This window comes from Bicyclus anynana, chromosome 15 (genome assembly GCF_947172395.1).
Source record: "Bicyclus anynana chromosome 15, ilBicAnyn1.1, whole genome shotgun sequence".
NCBI lineage: Eukaryota > Metazoa > Arthropoda > Insecta > Lepidoptera > Nymphalidae > Bicyclus > Bicyclus anynana.
Window position 1 is genome coordinate 8,157,891 of NC_069097.1, and position 25,232 is coordinate 8,183,122.

At 35.7% G+C, this 25,232-nt stretch overlaps 1 protein-coding gene across 1 annotated transcript in view; it reads right to left on the reverse strand.

Moving 5' to 3' along the window:
• The window catches only part of LOC128198816 (tyrosine-protein phosphatase Lar-like), a 398,204-nt gene that overhangs the window by 221,168 nt on the left and 151,804 nt on the right, over positions 1–25,232 (reverse strand). The gene's annotated exons all lie outside the window — the stretch shown is intronic.

Here is a 25,232-nt window from a genome sequence, read left to right on the forward strand (position 1 = left end):
AAAACTAATGCATTTCGCGAGCTTATATTAAACGCTACTTAAGCCTCAAATCCCGGTATAGGGTGGCGGAGGTAAACAAATGGTGCAAGTGACGTGTTTTATAACGCCTTATAAGCACAGTAATGCGACAAAAGTGACGATGTCAAGCTTCAAGGAAACAACGATTTTTTACTTTACTTAGTTATTTGATACTATTCTGGCAAGTTCGTTGATACCATGATATGCGGGCGACAGGGGGAAAGAATGCGCGGGTGTGAAATCGTGCGTACAGGGAAGTGACGTGTATCAGTCATGGGTTTTCATTCATCGCTACACGCCCCCCGGCCCGCGCGGAACATCGGGGGTGTTACGAACGTTGCCAAGTTAGTTATTTGATACTAGCAGACGCCACGCGGTTTCAACCGCGTAGTTCCCATTCCTGTAGGAATGCAAAAATAAAATATAGTCTATTGCACCCGGGGATAGTGTAGCATTCAAACAGTGAAAGAATTTAACTATTCGGTTTAGTAGTTTCTGAGCATATTGCCAATGCACACAAACAATCAAACTTTACTTACTTGAGACTTATTTCTGTAATTCTGAGATGGTTATGTATTTTTTTTAATTCAATCATCATATCAGCCGATGGACGTCCACTGCAGGACATAGGCCTTTTGTAGGGACTTCCAAATATTACGATACTGAGCCGCCTGCATCCAGCGAATCCTGAATTTTATTTCAATGGCATATGGTAAATTAACCCTTGATTGCGATCTCATCTGATATTTAAGTAAGAAAGAAATCTAAGACTGTAGAGGGTTAGGTACTTGGAAACGATAAAAGTTTATCTTGCTCACACCTCTGACGATATCTACGCGGCGTTTTACTGGATCGCTAAATCGCAAAACAGTAAGTATTTGCCGGTAACGAGGCACAGCCGATGCCTACCAGAGCTGAGTAAATTAAGAAAATACAAAATCCCGAATTCACTTTATCTGGGCATCGAACATAGGACTTCTATCTCTCTTTCTCTCTCTGTTGAAAACTACAGAATCACCAACTTCGCCAGATAGGTCGAATTTACTCAATAAGTATTTCTAGAAAACTTAAATATTTCTAGGTATTTAATTAATCACGCAGAGCGTGGCGCATTCATTAATGGTTGTGACATAGTTTTTTTTTACAATATTGCATAAAAAAAACTTTTTAAATTCAAATTTTAGTTTGTTTGTTACGTTTACAAGCTTAATTTACATAACCAGTAGTTAAATTCAAACACAATGTGCATTGCAAAGCAAACAAACAAGCAATTGCTATTTTCTATTTATTTAAATTCTTTATTTGTACACCACAACATAAAACAAAAAAATACAAAGAAAAAGCAGTACCATAGCGATTTCTTTCTGACATCCTTAGGTTTCGGAAAATGTGATAATAAAAAAATGCAGGTTGTGTAAATTGTAATAATACATTCAAATAATTACATACTAATACATAAACCAATTTGGCTAAAATTTGGAGTGGAAATGGATTTTACTCTGGATTTACTTCTACTTCTTATCCCGGAAAAATCCATGGTTCCCGAGGTATTTGTGAAAAACTAAATTCCACTGGGACGAAGTCTAGTGCCTATATTATTTAATGGTTTACATCTTCATCCTCGTATGAATAAACAGACACACATACATACGTACATACAAAAATTAATTATTCATCAATTTTTATCTAAACGCGTTGAATATGAATGCAAGTGAGATAAGGTTCCCATTCCAGCGCACATAGAGCATCGGGGATGCTGAAATAATAAACCGTTCCAGATTTATCTCACTTCAAGTTTCAAATTGCTTCTGAATGCTCTGAATAAGTTGCATCGTTAGGCATTAAAACTGCAAACAATTTATAGTTAAATATAAACGACGGAATCCTATTTAAATAGGTAATAAAAGGCCAACTGACTGATACATACATAGGTAGGTACATATTTCGTCACCTACCCAAAACTACAGACGCAAATAAGTTAATCTATACTAATATTATAAAGCTGAAGAGTTTGTTTGTTTGAACGCACTAATCTCAGGAACTACTGGTCCGATTTAAAAAAAAATCAGTGTTAGATAACTCATTTATCGAGAAAGGCTATATTTTATCCCCGTATTCCTACGGGAACCGGAACCACACGGAAGAAAACCGCGCGGCGTCTACTAGTTCACCATAAAATGATTCATTAATCCAAATCCAAAATTACTAATCATGACCTTGCAGAGACCTAAAGAATCTTTTTGCTGTGACATTACTATTATTACTTAGCCTATATAGCCTTAATTACACGATCAGTAGGTCTAACATGCAACCAAAGACATCTCGTGTAGAGAAATAGACAAATTTAAAGCAATATAAGCTTCAATACCTCAACGGTAAGAGCAGTTGGACTTATTACCGAGGGGTGGAATGGGAATATTGGTCATATTTAAAAGATATGGCAAATATTCTCTTGAAAAAAAAAAAGAAATCAAGCGCAACCGGATATATTCCAACCAATAATTACATTACCACAAAATATAATTGCGTTCGGATGAAAGAAAGTGATTGGACTGTTACGACTCCGCAGCCATTGGCTGAAATTTGTCTATTTCTCTTCACAAGACATGTGGATGGTCGAGATATGATACAGGCCTACGATTTGATTCTTAGTCTTATCACGATTTGGTGGGCTTAGGATTACAATGTGGTCTCTGTAATTATCACTTCTTCTTTTTCTTATCACTATCATATGTTAATGACCGGGACCGACGGTTTACACGTGTTCACCGTATCCGAGACGCGGAAGTAAGAGTAACACGACTGGCTTTCCCAGTTCGGGCTGCTAGTGCAACCCGAACGCACCATCTCCATATCCGAGTCCATACACGACAAACTTACAAAGTTTCTTCATTTAACTATGAAACCCTAAAAAAAGATATAAAGTGGCAAAACTAAGCGCTGAACTCGGAAAGCAATATATATCTGTTGAATTCTCCGCATTAAGGTATATGGGGCAAACCTCATTGTTTGCTCGCCCCGGCAGAGCCCCGCGATTCCGATTTACATAGAAAACTGAGCTCAAACCTTTGATATTAAAAATCCAAAGATACACTGTTCCTTAACGACATGTACCGTTATCTAAATCATGCACTCTACAATGATTCAACGAATTTACTTAATGAAAAAAGTAGGTACCATAGTAATAATAATTCTTGATTAAAATTCAGAAACCCTGTATTCCCCCGGATAACGAAAATGGGAGTGTACTCGTAGTTTTCAGGTTTCTAGTATAAGTATATGTTTGAATTCCATGAACGCTTTTACCAATACGTACTTCAACAGATTTGAGTTGTAAACAATTTTTGAAGGCCAGCAAGTATATTTTTTAGTGTTCCAATATTTTCTCAGAGAGTGAGAGTGACTGTAGACAGTACACCTGTGTTTACACACCCACTTCAGCACTATTTCATTTCGTAGATGAGACTGGAGGGCATGATAAATGTCCAAAAAAAACATGGCTTTCCGTATGGAATGTATGAAACTCGCTAGTGATAGTGACAAGACACGATCCACTTTAATATTAAAGTACGTACATTCTACTCGTTAAATTTATCGATGTTTTTATATATCAACGGACAAAACTCTCCGTTTTACACCAACATTGTGCTGTGGAAGTAAATAATTAAAATATACTGTTTCAGACACCCACCTAGTTGCTCAAATTTACAATAAAATTTTATACATTTTAATATTAATATTAAATATCAAAGATCGTATATCTTAAACATGTTGTACCTACTTTTCACAATCAAAATGTAGGTATTGTGGATTTCGAGAATTTAGTGCTAGTCTCTATTAACAACACGAGTAGTTATTAGAACTGGCCAAAATCATCTTGTAAAGGCCAAAGTTATTCGATTTACGTACATTAATCTTTTATGTACCTAAAAACCTTTCCCAAAAACAAACAATGAAGAGCGGGATTAAAATATACCCAAATGGGATATTCGCGATAACAAACGCTCGTTCTAATAAAGTCCTGCACCGTATTTCGGCTTGATATAGGTAGGATCGATTATAATCTTCTTTATAATAAGAATTAATAATCTTTATTTATATACCTTAATTTCTATACATAATATATATACATTTGCATGTCGTTTATTCGCGATAAACTCGATAAATACTGATTTTAAAGCGGCTTTCCACGATAGATACTCTTACCTAGATACTCGAAGTTATCGTAGCACTATTGTAATATAAATAAATATACTTAAGCAATACACATATCATAACTTAGACCCAAAGTAAGCTTATAGCATGTGTTATGGTTATTACGAGTACATAACTGATTTTATACATATATTTATATACAATGAAATACTTATATATAAATTATAAATGCACCCAGACACTAGAAAACACCCATGCTGATTACACGAATATTTTCCAGTTGTGGGAATCGAACCCACGGCCGTGGATGCTGAAAGTAGGGTCAATACCCGATGCGCCACGCGGCATTAATGTCTGATGCCTCGATCACTTGGACGTGCCAAGACTGAAAACTCAAGTTCTAAGACAATTACCACTCTGTTATGCTTGGCACAATGTTGAGGAAGGAAGCTAATGCTGGATCATACAGCGCTGATTTTCAGCTGCTACCTATAGGTATTCTAATATAAAAACTAGGCAAAATGAAGGATCTATTTAATTTTATCTCAGCGCGGATAATGCAAGTCATAATAAGTAATGACGTTATTACACCGTGACTCCAGCGGGTATGCGAAGGCGATTCATCTTTTAATACGTCGTATGTGAAATTTCATATATCCCCTGCGTCCTCGATAAAATTTCGCACAAGCCAGACTTATTTTTGTTCCAATAAAGTACCTGGGAATCAATGTTGAGTGCATTCCAAACAATGGTTCAACATTTTATATTCGTGACTATCAACGGACTTTAACTTTGGATCGCAATCAAAAAAGCCTAATTAACATAATCCAGGCTGTGCTGAATGTCAAAAATGTAAAATTTTTACGCTATTATTATTCAAAATACAATGTGTACTACTTTTTTATGTTTATTTTATTATATATATTTTATTTTATAGTTTTGTTGTGTTGTCTAAATATTCATATGGCGTACATTTCAAGAAACTATTTTCTTTAATTTCTAATTTACCATTACCAAGTCACCACTTTCAGTTTAAAGCACAAATACAAAGGTTGTCTTACGGAGCAACATAATCCGCAATGGGCCAAGCTCCTTAAAATAAAGATTAAAAAATATTTCAGTTAATCATGACGAGTAACGAACTGTACTGGAGAAATGCTAATAAAAACGGGCACTAAATATCTGTTTACTATAACCGCAAATAAGAAAATAGAAGCAACTCCAAATGGTTCAAAAACTTGTCCCAGCCAATCCCGGCGGGAAACAGACCTTATTTTATTTAGCAAACTTCAATTCCCAATTTCCCGAAACCATCTCAAAATTTACTTAAGAAATTCAAATGGGTTAAACTTTACAATCACATTGGATCGGACCTCAAAGTGTCAGATCTGTCTGTTTCCTTCACTATTCTTTTTCAAAATGATAATCCCTCAATGCCTCAAGGGTCGGCGTTTACCAGATAAGGCGCGGCATAGGTGTTTGTTGCTGCCAAACTATTAGCGTTGAAGTTGACAAGATGTTGACAACTATCCCTGAGAGAATACTCGTAGAGGTGGTAATTAATTAACGACTTTTTTTTCATAACGATCAAATGAAACAAACGTGTTTAATATTTTTTTACTGAGAAAACTAAAATAGTATTTGTAAAAACGAACTTTTAGATATAAATATTATATGTAGCGCCAAAGTGATTAACAAGGCTGATTATTTCGTTTGAATCTTAGTCTTATAAAATATTTTTGACGTGACAACGTCTTATAATTCGATGAAGCCGGCTGCACACTCGAAAACAGATGAAGTCATGCGTCGTTCCCTCGCTCTAGGGTTGCCGACTTTTTTTACAAGAAATAAAGTATATTCTGGTCTATGAAGATTATCAAACAGTATTTTAGAAAAACGAACATTTTCTTTTGAAAAATGCAACCAGTCCATCAGTATTTTCTTATGTCGTTGTCACGTATAACTATCGTCAGTAAACCGACTTTTTTTTTAAGATGTCATACCTTTGAGAGAGAACACGCTAAACCATGAGTCCCAATGACTTTCCTTGCTTTTCAGTAACGCTAACATATGACCAAGTGAAGAGGAAATAGACAAAATAGGGAGGCTTTCCCTATACAGTTTCATATACGATGTTGCGGGTGACAGTCCGTTTCACTCTTGAAAGTTTGCCGCGATTCACGATAATAGTACGTATTATGAACGATATACAGGCGACAGCCACCGTACCCATGCTATCTGAAAAACACTAGTGGGTAATTCAAATAGTATCATGATGATACATGTCTACATGTATTGCTCCAATTAACTTTAACAAAGAAACCCATTCCCATGCGACCTTACAACGTATCTGTGTGTATATTTTAAATAAATAACGTACGATAAAGGGGCGGGGTGCAGTCACTCGATACGCGACAGTAGATTCGGGCATTAATACGTAATGCTCGGTAATGCAGAGCAGTTCTGGTGCAGTCACCGGTTATACATAGAGGTTTATTGCCATATAAGGCTGATAGTCTATCAGGCATAAATTATTATTATTCCTGGAAAAAAACTGCCTTAACCAAAAGTTTGTTTGTTTGTTTTTTTATTTTTTAGAAATAAAGAACGAGAACCTGTGATTGTCAGACCTTCGTGATTTTGTAAAAGCTAGTGTGTCAGCCCATTCTCCTGCCTGCCATGTAAGTACAAAACAAAACAAAGGTTTAGACCCTCAATCGTCCAAGCATTTTGCTTTTTTTTTCTTAGGCATAATATGACTAGTTAGTCCTCATTCTTACTTAATACTTCATGGTAACACTTCGCCTTTAAACTTAAATCTTTAACGACAAACATTCTTCGAAGGGTTGCATGGATTTTAGAACAGAACATATGACTAATATTCCAAAAATCGATAACACTTTGTTTTGGAATGGGTGAAACAATGATCTAACTGCTGATGAACAAATAATAAAAGGTCTAAAAATCGTGTTAGATAGAATCCCATTAATAATTCTCCCAGAGGGAAATCGCTGGGCTGAACTAACTAAAAAAATAAGCATCAATAGGGTAAAATCACATATGAGGTTGCAAGTAGAATCTCTGTATGGTCGCACGTTTCTCTAGCAAAAGCTATTATCTTTCACAGAATTTGTCATATGAAACAAAAACAAAATTGGTCCTTGTACCAGGGCCTGGGCCTCTGAAACCCGACAGGTTTTAGCTCTCAAACTTTAGCTATTGTATTATTGTCTTATTCATTTGAAGCACAAGCGCTTTGATGAAAAAGGTGTAACAATAGGTCAAAAACTTTTATATTATGTAAATTAAAAGATTTATTCGATGGGGAATGGGGGTTAATCCTTAGAACTACTGAAACTACTTGACAGATTTTGAATTTTTTTTGCTAATAGAAAGAAGCTACGTTACTCGTGGGAGTCACAGACTATACCCGTATTCCTACGGGAAACGTCGTTTACTCATAGTTCTGTTTCTCATCCTTGATGGAAAGGCAGCCTAAGGATACATAGTGTCACGCGATATTGACTATCTGATGTCAATACCAAACCATTTTATGATACACTAAATTACACAAACTCGTAAATGTCTTATTTGCGTACTGTAAGCTATCAAATAAAATAGCATATCAAAGTAGATAGAATAGGTTTATATAAGTGCTTCCTCTGTGTTTAATATTAATTTGATAAAAACGTTTGATTGCGTCTTCTTGCGTGTACAAATAAAAATAAAAACTTTCCCATATTAAAAAAGAAATCAGTTATTCTTTAAAAGACGAATCACAGATTGAAGAGTTTGTTTGTTTGTTTGATTAAACGGGCTAATCTCAGGAACTACTGGTCCGATTTGAAAAATTCTTTCAGTGTTAGATAGCCCGTATTCATACAGGAACGGAAACCGCGAGGCGTCAGCTTGTTTTTATATAATACTAGCAGACGCCCGCGACTTCGTCCGCGTGAAAATCGATGTACATTTTCGACCCCGTCGCCCCTTTTATTTATATTTCCGTATGTTTTATATATAAAAATTACAAAACCACAACCATCAAGGTCGGAGGCTGTATCATAAACTCCCGGCCGAAGGCCGGCCCACAATACAGTGCACGGCCGAAGACCGCGCATTCCGTTTTTTGTGCATCGGTAAAATGCCCAGCCGTAGCCTTGATTAGAGGCCATATTACAAACCCCCGGCCAAAGGCCGCGCTTTTTTTTGCTTGGGTAAAATGCCCAGCCGTAGTCACGGTCGAAGGCTGTATCATAACTCCCGGCCTAAGGCCGCGCTTTTTTTTGTTTGGGTAAACTACTCAGCCGTAGTTACGGTCGAAGGCTCTATCACAAACTCCCGGCCGAAGGCCTGGATACAATAAAGTGCGCGGCCGAAGACCGCACGTTCTGTTTTTTGTGCATCGGTAAAATGCCCAGCCGTAGCCACGATCAGAGGCCATATTACAAAACCCCGGCCGAAGGCCCCGCTTTTTTTTGCTTGTGTAAAATTCCCAGCTGTAGTCACGGTCGAAGGCTGTATCATAAACTCCCGGCCGAAGGCCGCGCGTTCGGTTTTTTGTGTTTGGGTAAAATGCCCAGCCGTAGTTATGGTCGAAGGCTGTATCACAAACTCCCGGTCGAAGGCTGGGCTATAATACGGTGCGGGCCGAAGGCCGCGCGTTCCGTTTTTTGTGCATCGGTAAAATGCCCAGCGGTAGCCACGATCAGAGGCCAAATTACAAACCCCCGGCCTAAGGCCGCGCTTTTTTTTGTTTGGGTAAAATACCCAGCCGTAGTTACGGTCGAAGGCTGTATCATAAACTCCCGGCCGAAGGCCGCGTGTTCCGATTTTTGTGCTTGGGTAAAATGCTCTGCCGTAGTCACGGTCAAAGACCCTATCACAAACTCCCGACCGAATGCCGGTCTATAATAAAGTTTAAAGCGCGTTTTTTGTGCTTGGGTAAATGGACCAGGAAAAGAAGAGGACTTTTCGTACAAACTTTCACCACCTTCTGATTTTATTTTCGCTATGAAAAGTATTCTAAAACCTGCTCCGTATTATGTTCTCAAACCGTGCTAAGTTTCATTTGAATTCATTCAGTAGTTCCAGTGTGATGCCCGGTCAACAAAAAATACGGACAGACAGACAGACAAATAATCGAAAAAAAACGTTTTTGAATTCAGTATCGATTAAATTAATCAAAAAGTTCTGTAATTTGACCTGTTACAGTTTTATTATAAGTATAGAGTATAGGTAAGTATTTAATCGCTATTGCGCCAAATTCGTGCTCTTTTTATAGTAATAAATCTTGCATAACATTATACGATAAAAAAGTAGACAATGTGACTAATTAAACACAAAAAGGATTATTCAGTTTGAACCTGAACTTTTAAGTAGTTCCTGAGATTAGTTTCGCGCGTTCAACCAAATAAACAAACAAATTGGTCAGTTGAGTATAGAATATGTGCCTCAATATCGATATTACACAGTTTTAGTGGAAAACTCGTTTCTCCAAATAACGCCTGCGAATCAATTTGAGCAATCCGGTTTTTTCAAGATAACTTTTTTTCTATTTGTCCGATTTTAATGAAACAAAGCCTATATGTTGTCCTGAACTTTGCTTAATCTATTTGAGAAATTCGCGTTAAAATCCGTTTAGCAGAACCATAGAATAGCGCAAACATACAGACAGAAGGACAGACAGACAGACAGATAGACAGACAGACAGACAAAAAAATCAAAAAAAATATTTTTGTATTCTATTGCTCATTTTTAATCGCCCTAACTTGATTTTAGTTAAATTTGGTCAAAGTACAGACACTCGATTTCTACTCTTTTATTATAGTATAGAAGATAGATAGATATATGCTGTCGCGACATTTTTTGTAGAAAATGACGTGTTCTACAAAGTTGTTGTACATTATTATATTCTAACATCAATAGTTTTTGCAGCGCACGTTGGTAAAGAAAAACTTGGAGAAGGTTGATTGTAATTAAGGTTAGGTCCGATGACAAATTGGCAAGCTACAACCGACTCGTGCGCGTGTTGGTTGAGAGTGAGGTCATTTCACGGTTGAGTGAATGACGCTGCTGTATTTGCAACCCCTTGGCCATTTGAATAGCAATGACAATGCTTGAGGGACTTAGCAGACTTTTGGGAAGGCGCGAACACACGCAATGTACACCTTGGGTTACATTATTGGAGTTTCAGGAAGGATCCCTAATTTTTTTGAAAATAAAATATAGCCTATAGCCTTCCTCGATAAATGGGCTATCTATCACTGAAAGTATTTTTCAAATCGGACCAGTAGTTCCTGAGATTAGCGCGTTCAATCAAACAAACAAACAAACAAACAAACAAACAAACAAACAAACTCTTCCGCTTTATAATATTAGTATAGATTATGAGGGTTTGGTTTTTAACATGTAGTTCAAAAGGATCAGCGCGGTCAGTGGCACTGTGTGATAGCACCGTGACCGTTCAAATTGAATGCACGTCGGTTTTATAAGTCTGCAAAATACCCATACTCTGCAACGATATCGTGGTAAAATAACAGCGTATTAAAAGGTGCATTTCTGCATGCGTTATGTTTTGTTCATGGACCCCGACACAAAAAAGGCGAAAGTTTGTGTGTGTGTTTGTTTCTCCTTTACGCTGCGTATGTATACTTAAGCGATTTGGCTGAAATTTGGAATAGAAATAGATTTTACTCTGGATTAATACATAAGCTACTTTCATCCCGGGAAAATCTATGGTTCCCGCGGAATTAGTGAAAAACTGAATTCCACGCGGAGTCACAGGCTTCCGCTAGTTATTTCGCATCAGGGATTCGCTGCATGACTCGCTTGATGTCGTCAGTTCACCTGGTGGGGGGTCTACCAACACTGCGCTTTCTAGTGCGGGGTCGCCATTCCAGTGCCTTGGGATACACTGCATAGTTGACATACTTATTGTTCTTCTATCTTGATATCGTAAGGTTTTATTGTACTCGTAGCAACATATCTATTGGCTTTCTACCTCGACACCGAACATAAAAGACTTATCTGGGAAAAATACAAATCCCATGCGAACAAAGTTGCGTCTGGCAGTCTAGAATATCACAATTATCTTCATCAGAATGACGTCGTGTTCTCTCAAAGTTAATAATTAACATTCACCATTGTATTTTTTCCATAGCTCGGATACTCCCCCGTCTGCCGTCTAAATGAATAGCCTAATTATTACAAGTCGTATCATCCATAATACATAAGATTCCATCAGAAATCCCCAGTCGAATAACTAAGTTTGTTGCCAGTGAACCTTTATTAAACGGACAGACATACTTTAATAATACAACCGAATCTTTAGGCAGTTGCTTTGGTAACTTTAAGTAAACTCTACAGAGACCAAAGGGTCGATGATATTGAGCTTAACAATCCGAACTAATATTGTAAATGTAAATTTGCGTGTTTGTTGCGCTTTCCCACCTTAACTACGCAACTGAATATCAAGAAATTGGACACACGTGCAAACACCAATATACCCAATATTCGACCCAGAATTAAACTTTCAGATAGATTACAAATATGACGAAGAAATATTTACATGAATACGAGGAAAGCGGAGGTCAAAACTAATGCCTACAATAAATAACTAAATAAACTATACAATTTATATTAAAATACCCAAAACGACTTACTCGAAAAACGAGTATTTCAATAAACATTTGATGGATTGAAAAAGAACTGTCCGAATGAATAAATTTTATTACATTTGACCTTTGTTCTGTAATAAGATATAAATTATTAAGTTACGAACATATAACACAAAATAACTCACCAAGGTTTTACCAAGGCCCCTTATTGGGCATTTATTTGTACCTATTTGCTGAAACTATACTAATTCATAGGATCAGTGTAGAATGGGCTTCGGCGAGCGCAGAAAGAAGCTTTGCTTGAGTATAGTTTTAAAGGCTACAAGTCCATAGGTGAGGCGGGACGTCTCTCTAAATAATGTCTCTTCAGGGACTCAGATCTCGGCTTAGATGCTGAATAATAATATATGTATGTAATATGAGCTTTACACGCTGGATCGGTTTGTTGGCAGAGTGCTATGGCGAATTGTTGTGGTTAGAATCTATGACCATCTTACATGTGGAGCAAAAGTCACTCCTTGCGTAGCTACTCATATAGTCTGTACGCATCCAATGAACCGCTTTTTTATCTCAATATGTAACATTATTTATGCAAAGTTAAGCCGATCAGTAGGTATAGCTAAAGTTAAAAAAAGTAGCCGATTGTATAGACGTATAAAATAAGAGAAGGGAAGTCGTATCTTGAATAATTCGCAGTTCCCGTTTCTATCAACGGTATAAGCATAATGGCCGGTCTTGCAAACTTTCCCCGCCGATACCCACAATTCGTTTCTCGTCTATTCATCGCATTGATTTCCCCTATTCCACGGGTTCTTAATGTTGTGGCCACGAACATAACGATTGTAATTATTATTATTTCCATTGAGTTACCAAATATCAAACTGGGGAGTTTGTATTATTAATTATTATTATATTTCAAGTATAATAATATTATGTATACGTGATGAAAAAACTTTTCCGTACATTTTTACTTAAATTTTGCGAACGGACTAACTAACTATGCATATAGTTAAACATAATATACAGAGAGAGTTGTATATACTACATTAAATTAATTAAAACAAAAATTGGACACACGATTGATACACAATATACACACATATATAAGTATTATCCTACGGATGAACGAGTGTCAGCACTTACAATATTTGAAATATAATTTTTTTTTAAATTAAAAAAATTTCAATTTCGACCACTGGCTCACTACTATTCATAGTACTAAACAGATTTGAAAAATTATTCCACTGTTGAGAAACTTAATTATCCCTGAATATTAGATTATATTTTATCTCCGTATGCCTACTGGAACGGGAACCACGCGGGTGAAATGAATATACTTAAATAATACACACCTCACTATCTAGCCCCAAAGTGCAGCCTGTGTAATGGGTACCAAGATAGCCGATTTTATTATATACAGTGACGAAAATGTTAAATTAATTAATTAATAAATAATAAGCCTATTCACATTTTATTTTTGTTGAAGTTGTAAAGTTATCATCATCATCATCATTCGTAATTAAACCAATAATAAATAACTATTTAACGACAACATTTCGCCAATAAATATTTTAAGGGGACGTTTATAAAACGACCTCAAGTTGCATCCGCTATCTTAAGAGCCTCAACTCGAGAGTGCTGGCACTAACTCAATTACAGACATCCGGCTTCATGAGGACCAATTCACTGGCTCTTGGTGGCTGTGGGCGGAAGTTTTATTTTCGGAAGGAAATAATAGGGCTAGCGTGATCATTACGATAGTCGGCGTTTAGTGTGACATTTACTAAACAAATGTAACTGAATTTTTGATTTTTGTATTGATAGATTAATGATTGAAAGAAGAATTTTATTATATGTTTATTAGTTGTTGATTTTTTAAATTGCTATAATATTAACACTTAGAAACGCTTAGTAAGGAAACCTACCTAGGAATACCAGAGAATTTTCTTAATTATGTGCGGGTGTGAAATCTGCCAATCCATATTGGGCCAGCGTGGTGAACCATTGGCCTAACCCCTCTCATTCTGAGAGGAGACTCGAGCTCAGCAGTGAATATGGGTTGATAATGATGAATGTTGATGATAGTATTCAAAGTTAAAGAGTGTAGGACGTTAATGGATATTCGGAGCCGTACTTCAATAGCTACAATAACCGTGATGTGGCTGTGTCTAAATGTTATAAGTATTACATTCTTCCTTCCTAAAATTAATGCACGAAACTCCTGAAGTTAATGCATTTCAAAAACGTCAGACACGCTTAGTCTGCGTGCGGTATCTAACAAAATATAAGTCTGCGATGTCTATCAGTATTTCTTCTGGCCAGGGACTCGACCCATAATTTTTGTTACTCAAACGAACGGGCCCACACTGACGGGGCGGCAACGGAATAGTTTATGAAGTAGAAATTCGATAACGTTGAAATTCAACTCTGCAAATAGCGTTGAGTTGTCGCTTAACGTGCTGCTAGTGCTCTGGTGACACACGGTCCGGAGGGTTGGGAAGTCGTAACGGATTGGCTTGACCGAATTAAGTACTATGTACGAGGTTAACTACAGATGGGAGACAATGGATTGACAAAATAAAGTTGGTACGAGATTGATAAAAAAATACAGTAGATAGAATTTTATAATTAGTAGATTTTTATTAAAATGCTTTTCATATTTAGATACAAAATGGTTTAGGTTCAAATATAATTCCTTTTACAAGTATTTTAGAAAAGTTGTACGTATTCATACTACATGTCTACATCTGAAAAATAATATTCTGATTATAATTAAATAAAAAAATACTGTATCCCGTGAATTTGCTATCATTAATGTGCAATTTGGTTGTCATTATCATCAAAATAATGACAATTTAAAAGTTAATGCTTAATAGGTATGTGTCAAAAAAATATTCATCTTCTATATTATTTACTTTAATGGATTATTTAGGATCTACACACAATTAAAACTTAAGCAAATTTATGAATTTTGAATTCAGATGGATATATGTACCTATTTCTAAAATCTATGAACAGTTTGATCGTTAGAGCGTACCAAAGATACATTCAAACATAACCCTCCTTCAGCAGTCGAGAGTATTTTCACAACAACGAAAATCCTCCGAACACAACGACCGTGTGTATAGCGCGATATTTTCAGCAAGTGAACTTGAAAGCTAACACGAGACGAGTGTAGGGACAAAGTTTGTGTGAAAATATTTATTGTAACTAAATTTGATCCGGCAAGGGTTAAACTCTTTGGCAAACAAGCTGCGTACGAGGTAACAATTTTTATACCCCCTGTTTGCACGTGTTTTCCGAGTTCATGTGTAAAGTTTTATTTTACACATAACATATATACTACATAACATGTTTACGTGTCCAATGTTTACTGACGCGCGACAGTTTTATATTTGAGTTTGTTTATTGGTTCATGAAGGGTCGGGTGTATTTGTGGGACGTGAAAATTTTAGATGAAATATAAATCGTAATTTATACGTAAATTACTTTGCGATGGGAAAAATTAAATATAACCGTGCAACGCGGTTTCACTAGCATAGATCACGTTCTTACGGATAGGTACATCGGAATGTTTTTTTTTTAATTCTTTAACAGTTAGCCCAGTTAGCAATCTCACCTGGTGGTAAGTGATGCTTGTGTAACTCTAAGCTCTATCTTTCTTTTTCTATCACAGTACTTTATACATAAATCCATATATGAGTTCGAACCTCACACTGTTAAAGTAATAAAGACATCGTTACTGAATAGCCTCCCTGTGCAAAATATTATACAGGTAATTTTATTCACCCTCACTCTGAATCAGAACGGAAATTTTAAAATCCAGTCATCCAGGCAGTCAAAATTTGTTTGACTAGCCGTGACTTATATTTAATTTCATCAAAATATTATTCATTAAAGTTTTTAACTTTATTTCGATTGCAGCAATATTAACAAAATCACCTCGTCAGATGTGTACAGATATAAGAAGTAGTTAGATTTATAAAGTGCCAATTCTTTGTATTGAACCCAGCGTACCCAGGGGCATGGCCAAAATGTCTGTTTAATATTTAGTGAAAAATTTAATATGTCATCCTTACTTTAGAGTTGAATATTCACACTCCTTCCACTCACGGAACAAAACAAGACTGCTAGAATATGCGCGGACACGCTTGCGATGTTCCGCATACCCGGGTGTACGCGGGCCACGCCCGTTACTTCTAACGCTTTTAGGGTTATCTGTTCTGTGGTCCTAATACTTATAACGGAATAGTAATATCATATTAAAAAACAAATTGCACAACAAGATACACAAACACCTTATCTTATGTATGTAGTTGGTTCCTCGCGAAACATCTTACCTTACCGGAATAGCTTAACAATAAAACTATCAACTTTTACATTTGCAGGAACGCGGCGATACGGGTACGTAAAGGAAACGTCACGACTCGGGGCCACATTCGATTTGCATATGGAAACACTGTAGAAACATTCGCGCCACAGGACGCTTTCTTGGAAATATCGCCGAGCGTGGATATACCAACTGAAAAAGATCTAGAGCAAAGGTATCGACCATTTCTTATACATTCCTGGACCTAGGTTTGATGAATGAACCATTACAATGTCCAAATTAGTGTCATTTCTTAAATAATAATATCAGTTTTTGAGTGGTTTCATTTAAGTTCGATTGGCAGTGATATAATTAAGATCTTGGTAAGCACATTATGATAAAATTCATTAAAAAAACAACTGTGAATTCTAATTATCTTTGGTGTTTCCATAGAATAATAAGAGCGTCAGAAATTTGAATTATTTTATATTTTATGAATCAGTATGATATCAGTAAGTCACTCATTCATTCACTAGTCAAACTTTAATATACTCGCGTCATATTAAAGAGGGCGGATAACTGAGCTGAGTATATTTTTTTATCATTTGTAAAACCCTAACACATTGTTTATGTATCAGTGCAAACGAAAAACGTGTAGAAACCGAAAAGGGTGTGGATTCATCCTACTCCTAACAAATTAGCCCGCTTTCATCTTAGATTGCATCATCACTTACCATCAGGTGAGATTGTACTTGTAGAGAATAAAAAAAACAATACCTGTTTTCAAATTTAAATGAACAGCAATCTGCAAGCAAGCAATTTTAACAAATCTTTAAATATTTAAGATCACTTTAGCATAAACTTTCACAAAGGCCGTGTGTGTCTTTGAATTATTTTGTATCAACGCCTATGTAACGTGATCTTATTTAAAAGTCACACTTTGTGCGATTTTATAAAGGAATATAAAGTTAAAACTGCAAAACTTTAAAAGCGGCGTTGAAAACAATGTACTCGCTTGTTTCCCGAGCGGTTTCGTTTCTATATTGTTTTCTTTTACTTCGCGACTCTTTGACGGATCGCTTTTTGAATCGTCCATATTAATATGGTTGCTTTTTTTTCTTTACTTTTTAAAATTAAACTTGTGTATTGTCCGTCCTATTTGTCTAATATTTTTTGTTCTTCCGTCCTCGTTATGTATTTTTTTAAAAAACGCCAACGGAGGAGGATTCAGGCTCATAACACTGTGCGAATGTGATTAGCAGGTTTGGAAAATAATTGTTGACTTTAACATTATACAGCCATGATATACATATATGCCAGTTGATTTACATCTGCCTTCGATTCGATTGAGTGGGTTCGAATCCGGTCCGGTGCATGCGTCCTCCAACCCTTGCATTATATTAATTTTAAGAAATTAAATATTAAATTAAATGTCGCAGACAGACAAATTCTGAGAGGAGACTCGTGCTCAACAATGAGCGGAATTTAGGTTACTGATGATGATATCTATAACTGAAGTTATTTCAGTGCCTACCTAATAAACATGCAATGCAGGCAATACCAATTTCATAAGTCCAAGCTGCTATCGAGAAAATCTACAACGAAAATCCAATAAGTTATTGTTCACATCATAATCATCACAACAGTAAAAGTGCTATCAGTTGCGGATTGGTTTAAACAATTTAAAATGAAACCCACAAAATATTTACTTTCAAATGAAACCAAACCACATATCCGGTACATGTCCATTACATCTGAATTCCAAAGAGCACCTCAAAAGCCAAGATACTTGTAATAGAAAAACATGCACCACACATTCTACACTTTATAGTGAGTAAACCTCACTACAGCTTTTAGCAGAATGTCCCATTTATCCCGATGCGATGTCTAAACCTAAAAGTCAATAGTAAATAGAAGCCGGCTTTAGGAGTAAAAGGTGACCAAGCTAAACACTGTTTTAGCATTTGATATATTCTCGTATTTACATCTCTGAGCGTTCTATAGCTCCATGAAGATTAGGTGAAAAAATTTGTTCTAAAAACTATGAAACGAGAAAATATTTTAATCCATCGGCTGATATGATGATAATGATGGGGCATGATGATGATATTGTAAGTACATGATTGCTATATACTTGAGTAATAATATGCCCGTCTATATGACGAAAATTCAGTGTTTATTTATTTTTCCTCCTTTGCTAAGAATTGCATAATTTGCAACAAAATAAAGAATATTTCTAGACTATGTACACAAATGCATTTGTCAGAACATGGTTCATTATTTCCCGTTTTTAATCCTCTATTAATAGCTCTCTATCATCCCCGCTGGATATGTTTTCGCCCCGACATTAAGACGATGAGCAGGTGCTTAAGTTGTCATTTCGCGCGACGAGCGCGTTCTGTGTAATCCGCCTAATGCTTTCGACCCTTACTACTGTTCTACACAATACATAGCAACAGTAAATATTTTTCTTATTTTTCTTATGAGTATACAGAGTGCATACCAATTAGGTACTAAATTTTATCTACCCTTATTCATTAAGTAGGTGAAATAGTAATTTAATTTCAATTTATATTTTAGACATCGTTCAAGACTCTTAAAGAATACAATAATCGTATAGTCCTCAGTAATAGTTTGTTTCAGTTCACGTGATTTAAATCAGAAATTTTTGTATGCGTCAGTCTTCGCACTTACTCACTTACACACTTTATAACTACGTCGAAAAGCTGGATTGACTTAAAGTTGTGACGAAGCTACTATCATCATAGCATTCTGAAAATTCTGATACGCTACAAAATAATTACAATTTCTCGAACTCGACTCGAATGCACTTCTCATTCGATAAAATAAAATCAACGTTGTTCATGGTAAGGTATCTACTTAGAGAGAATATAAGGCACGGTGTAGACGAAAATGGGAAATTGCTTTTTCTACTTAATGCCAGGGAGAGAGTGGATTTAAAAACATTGTGCTTTATGAGGTCTACCGAACCATCAAATGCAAACAAGTGCTTTAATACCTAATTAAAACAGTCTAAAAGTATTCTACTGAGTGTTAACTTGATGAGTGAATGAGATGAGTTTTAGGCTTTTTTTAAGTTGAACTTCATTATTGTGAGCTTCTAACTTTAAATATATTATGAGCATTGAGCGTAGAACATATTTCAGGTAAATATAGTCTTTTATACATGATATGTTTTGCTTCATTCAAGTAAATATAAATAGAAATAAACTTAGACGACTACTACTCGTAAAAAAGTCCAATAGCAATAGCTATTTCTGTTCTACACTAACTTTTCAAAAAGCTTTTTCAGTTTATTTGTTTAGTACTCACACGCAGAACGACATAGATAGGGGTCTGCGATCACAAATTACACGTCAATCCGATACGCAGCCGCGCGGACCTATCGACGAATCGCTTCGGGCCAGTGTCTAAACTGGTTTTAGTTGGTTTTAACCGGTGCGAGCCGGCTGGAACTGAATAATACCGGCGCTGCGGAAGACACAATCAAACCTGTAGTTGTTTGTCTAACTGAAGCGTATAGAAACTTTATAATTTTAATCTTTTATTATATTATTCGTAATTCTCATTAACAGGAAAATCGAATCAAGCAAACAAGGGCCGCAAATTAAATAAAATTATCTTTCATTCGGCTCGCTCTTTTTATTCTATTACCTTGTAAATATAAAAATAACTTCTGCATTTATTATAAGTGTGACTTATAATAGATGCAGAAGTTCAAAAGTTAAAAAGCTTACAAAAACTGCTAAGAAATGCGTTTTACTAATCAATCACTAAAATCCCAAATGAAAAATTGAAAAAATATTGAATGTTATCGCCGCGTTGCAACGACTTGCGGTACGGACGGCTTCAGTGTGCTCGTGGCGTTCAAGCCGTCCACATCTCTTGTTGTGTAATTCTTTATGGGCGGGGAGAGTGACAAAGGGGTTGAGTGGAAAAAGGGATTCTTTGGTGATTCTAACAATCAAAGGTACATTTAACCCTACACACAACATTCACAAGTGCGTGACTTCACTCAAGGTTCACTCTGCCATTCTAGGGTCTTATTTTGGTTACAGTTTCATTGGTTAATTAAGTTGTCCTGACAAATGTTGTGAATCATAACCCTTGTTCGACATTAGTTTTCTGAGTTTTTGTAATCTTTTCTAAGTCCGCTGTAATGGATTTAAGTAGAAAATTCAACGGTTTATTGTTATTCTCTCTTCTCTAATCTATAAAGAGGTTACAGTGAATCCCGGCGAGAGATATTGGCCACAACTTCCCAATTTCAGGACACAGCGTGCGCTAAATTAACGCTAGAATTCTAACATCTCTGGGCGAAGCTTCGCTCTCTGCATTTTATTAAAACGTTGTTGTCCTTATAATTTATACGTGACATTTTTAAATTCATTGCAGCTTATATAACCGGCTTCAACAGTTTTATACACTGCTCGTAAATTATGTATATTTGACTTAACAAGAACTTCTGGACGAGTATTAAAATTGTTATAAATTTTGTAGCTTACCTACTTAAATATTTCCGTTTAATTACCATGCAAATACATTACATTTGCAACCTACTTTTACACGGAAAACATAACTAGGTATATAAATAAGTTCCGTATAACTTCGTGTGATGGTAATAATGAAAAATACTAGACTGAGCCTGCTGTAAGCTTTTCCTTTGCTTAGAACCCTCAAAGTTAGCTAGTTTTATGTTAAGAATTTTTCTTGCATCTAAAAGGCGCGTTAATCAACTTTGATTCAGAAAATAAACCCAACCTGCTGTCATATTTCCTATTTTGGATCCACCTATTAAAACAACAAATTAAAATTATTTATTTATTATATTTATTGACAAAATTTCATCTACAATACTATGATACAAAATACAAATATCATCTGCTGACCTATTCACTAAATGTGGTTTTTATTATCAACTTTTTGAAGTGGACAACAAAGTGTCATCTACATACTATATGATATCGACCGTAAACACCTGATGACATTTGTAATTTGTATCATAGTATGTGGATGACATTTTGTCAACTGATTTGTTTTTAATTTAGATGGGTTGATAATAAAGACCAAATTAGGAAATAGGCCAACTGGTGTTTACTGGTGGCTATCTTATAGTGTGTACTTAGATGACATTTTGTCACTGAATTTTTCAAGTGAATAGGCCAACAGATAAGTTTTTCCAATTCATTGTTTATTGAGTTATGAAGAGAGGAAATGGGATACTTTTTTCAAGAGAAGAATATAAAAGATCCATAAAAACACGAATCTAAAAATACCCACCCACGGGATACTTTACGTACATTAGGAGCGACATTCCATCAAGTTTACTCATGCATTTATGTATATTAAATTACGTATTCTTATGTATTACAAAGACATTTCACCCTGTTTATGTGTGTCGTAACGAAAGACGTGTATCAAAGTGTGTGTAATGGAGCATCGCAAAGTTGTTACGTGAATGTACTTGTTAAGGCTTTCTTGAAAGTATACGCATTCTTGGAAGAATGTTATCATGTTACAGTGTTATACAACGTAAGGGTGCATAAACACCTTAAGCAAAATACCTGTACTTAGAAGCTTTTGCCAAACAATGGCTGAACAATAAATTGCTAGTATAGTATATTTAATTTTGTTTTTTAATCAAAAATAATACAATAAGAAACTTAACTTAGTTTAATAGCTATACGAATCCTGCATATGCGGAGTGACAAGAATGCTGGCTGCGTTTCTATGTTGGACAGTGTGGCTGATCCTTTGAGCAAAGATTTTACCAGACCTTCTGTTACCCGTCGAGCTTGGTGATAGAAGGGCTTCAACTTAGTCCTCATTTACTGTGCCTCAGCTTCTAACAGCAATATATAACGGTACAAGCGGATCAGCCCCTTTAGCCAAGTGGCACGTCGATTCTCTTTCTACGATTGCAAATGCTTCGAAAACTATAAAATGAATGGGAGTGACAGATCTTGATCACGTGACCTGTCGATAGCAAATGTCATTCCTATACATTTGTCTAGTTTTCGAAGCGTTTGCGATCGTAGAAAAAGAACCGGCTAAAGGGGCTGGTCAAGCTTTTCTTTGACTTATGTACACTTCTATACCAGACCCCTAATATACCCCTACCCCTACCCTGCCCTGATGCCTTTTTGTATGTCAAAGTGGAAAAAGAAAAGTGTTGTTTATACTTAATATATTTTTGGGGATTTGTATTTATATATAATTTGTATGCAGTATGCATAACAAGTATTTATTACAGCTTACATTATTGACACAAGCGAAGCTCTAAATAATGCATGCGTATTTGATGTTTCATAATAATGAATGCGAAACGACAATGTTAATATTTCATCAAATATTGCCAACTAATGATTACACAACATTTATCTGGATACAGCATTAATTCAGCTTGTACACATATCGACTATCGATGATTTTAGTAACAATAACCAACAGCGAAAAATAAACAATACAAACCCATATATGTCTATAGGTACATACTTATAATTAATCTGTAGAGAGGTCAATTCTGTACATGAAATATATTTCCAAAATAACTATCAGGGAGTGATTAGTGATCGACACTGATACCAAAAATGCAATTTTTGTCAGTCTGTCTGTGTAAAACTACTCGACTAATTTTAACAAAACTTAGTACAATTATTCTTCATACTCCTGGGCAGGACTCCTTCACACTTTTCATCACGCTACGATCAATAGGAGCAGTGCAGGGAAATGTTGGGAAAACGGGAGAAGTTACTACATTTTTACAGCGATACCTACCTACTACTGTAAGGGCTAGATTAAAGAGGTCTAAGGGCGGACAAAGTCGCGGGCGTCCGCTAGTTTAAAATATTATAATTGCGAAAGTGTCTGATTTATTGTTAGTTTATGATTTGAATTTATATGTATATATTTTTTTATCATCAGCCGACTTTAATGGTCCACTTTGCTTGTTTAAATGTCCAAAGTACCTACCTACTATGCGATCGCAAAATTTCATTTCCGACAAGATATCGCGTTTTAAAATGTTACGTTTGGTCCACTCTATTATGGTATGATATTATTTTTCGCTTTTAAGTTTATTCCGAATGTTTTATGATTTTGAAGTCGGTTGAATTTTTTTAATTAAATTTTTTTATTTATTATTAACTGATCAAAATTTATTCTATACAAAAATTGTCATCCGGTGCTTACTGACGACAACTCTTCGTGGATATCTTATATTACCGAGGTAAATGACATTTTCCACTTGATCTTTGTTTCTAATACACTTTACGGAATACGAAAAATGCTGTTGTTATTGATTTGGTATTAATTTTATTGCGTGAAAGTTAGTGAATTAACTGACTGGTATTAAGAACAAGGATCTTGACAGTTATACAGAAGGACATTACAAGGGTTGCTTCTTTACGTTTTCCGCATAGAACCAAAATAGAAGAACAAATCCGCTGCACGCATAAAATACTACACAATTGTATGTTTAAAAGACTAAGGATTTAAGCGTGCACAATTGGTATGGTCTTTACAAAATATGACTACAAATAGTGATTTTTAAATAACTATTGAGAAAAAGGATCTTGACAGTTATACAGAAGGACATTACAAGGGTTGCTTCTTTACGTTTTCCGCATAGAACCGAAATAGAAGAACAAATCCACTGCACGCATAAAATACTACACAATTATATGTTTAAAAGACTAAGGATTTAAGCGTGTACAATTAGTATGGGCTTTACAAAATATGACTACAAATAGTGATATTTAAATAACTATTGAGAACAAGGATCTTGACAGTTATACAGAAGGACATTACAGGGGTTGCTTCTTTACGTTTTCCGGATGGAACCAAAATAGAATAACAAATCCACTGCACGCATAAAATACTACACAATTGTATGTTTAAAAGACTAAGGATTTAAGCCTGTACAATTAGTATGGGCTTTACAAAATATGACTACAAATAGTGATATTTAAATAACTATTGAGAACAAGGATCATGACAGTTATACAGAAGGACATTACAAGGGTTGCTTCTTTACGTTTTCCGCATAGAACCGAAATAGAAGAACAAATCCACTGCACGCATAAAATACTACACAATTATATGTTTAAAAGACTAAGGATTTAAGCGTGTACAATTAGTATGGGCTTTACAAAATATGACTACAAATAGTGATATTTAAATAACTATTGAGAACAAGGATCTTGACAGTTATACAGAAGGACATTACCAGGGTTTCTTCTTTACGTTTTCCGCATAGAACCGAAATAGAAGAACAAATGCACTGTATGTTTAAAAGACTAAGGATTTAAGCCTGTACAATTGGTATGGACTTAACAAAATATGACTACAAATAGTGATATTTAAATACAATGAGCTTTAATTTGCTGACAGCGAAGTGGTTACGCGGTCGCAGTTGTATCAGCAGCGATGCGGACTGACTACCAACTGTCCATTGCGCGTGACGTCACAATGGCTTCGGTTATTTAAGCTCTTGGCCATCAGTCATACAGAACCTATATCCAGTAATGCGTCACTCTATGGACTATCGACTTCTTTTTAACAGAATAATGGCAGGCGTCCACTGACCCGCATCGTGATTCGTACGTATCAAACGGATCTTTAATTTTACGGGAGATAAATGTTTACGAAAATTCCGTTCGATCAATGACAATTTTATACTATAGATCAGTTACGTCCCTACAAAATCACCGCAAAAAGTGATGCGAATAATAGGCTACAAAACTGAGCGCACACATGCACATTTTTTTCCTTAAATTTTTTATTTATGTATACATTAGTTTTTACACTTCCTGAACACACAACTCGACATTGTAGACGATATTTAGGTATTATTTGTTTAAATACCTATTGTTGTTGACCACAACTAACATTGAGATGTGGAAATTTCTTCTTTTCAGAACACATCTAACAGTATTTAACATCATTGCGTTCGATGTGATCCGTACGATGCGGATCAGTGGACGCCTGCCATCATGGGTACCGTCATGGGTAAAGATAATTCAGTTCTGTTATAGTCTTTTATTTTATTCTTTACAAGTTAGCCCTTGACTACAATCTCACCTCATGGTAAGTGATGATGCAGTCTAACATGA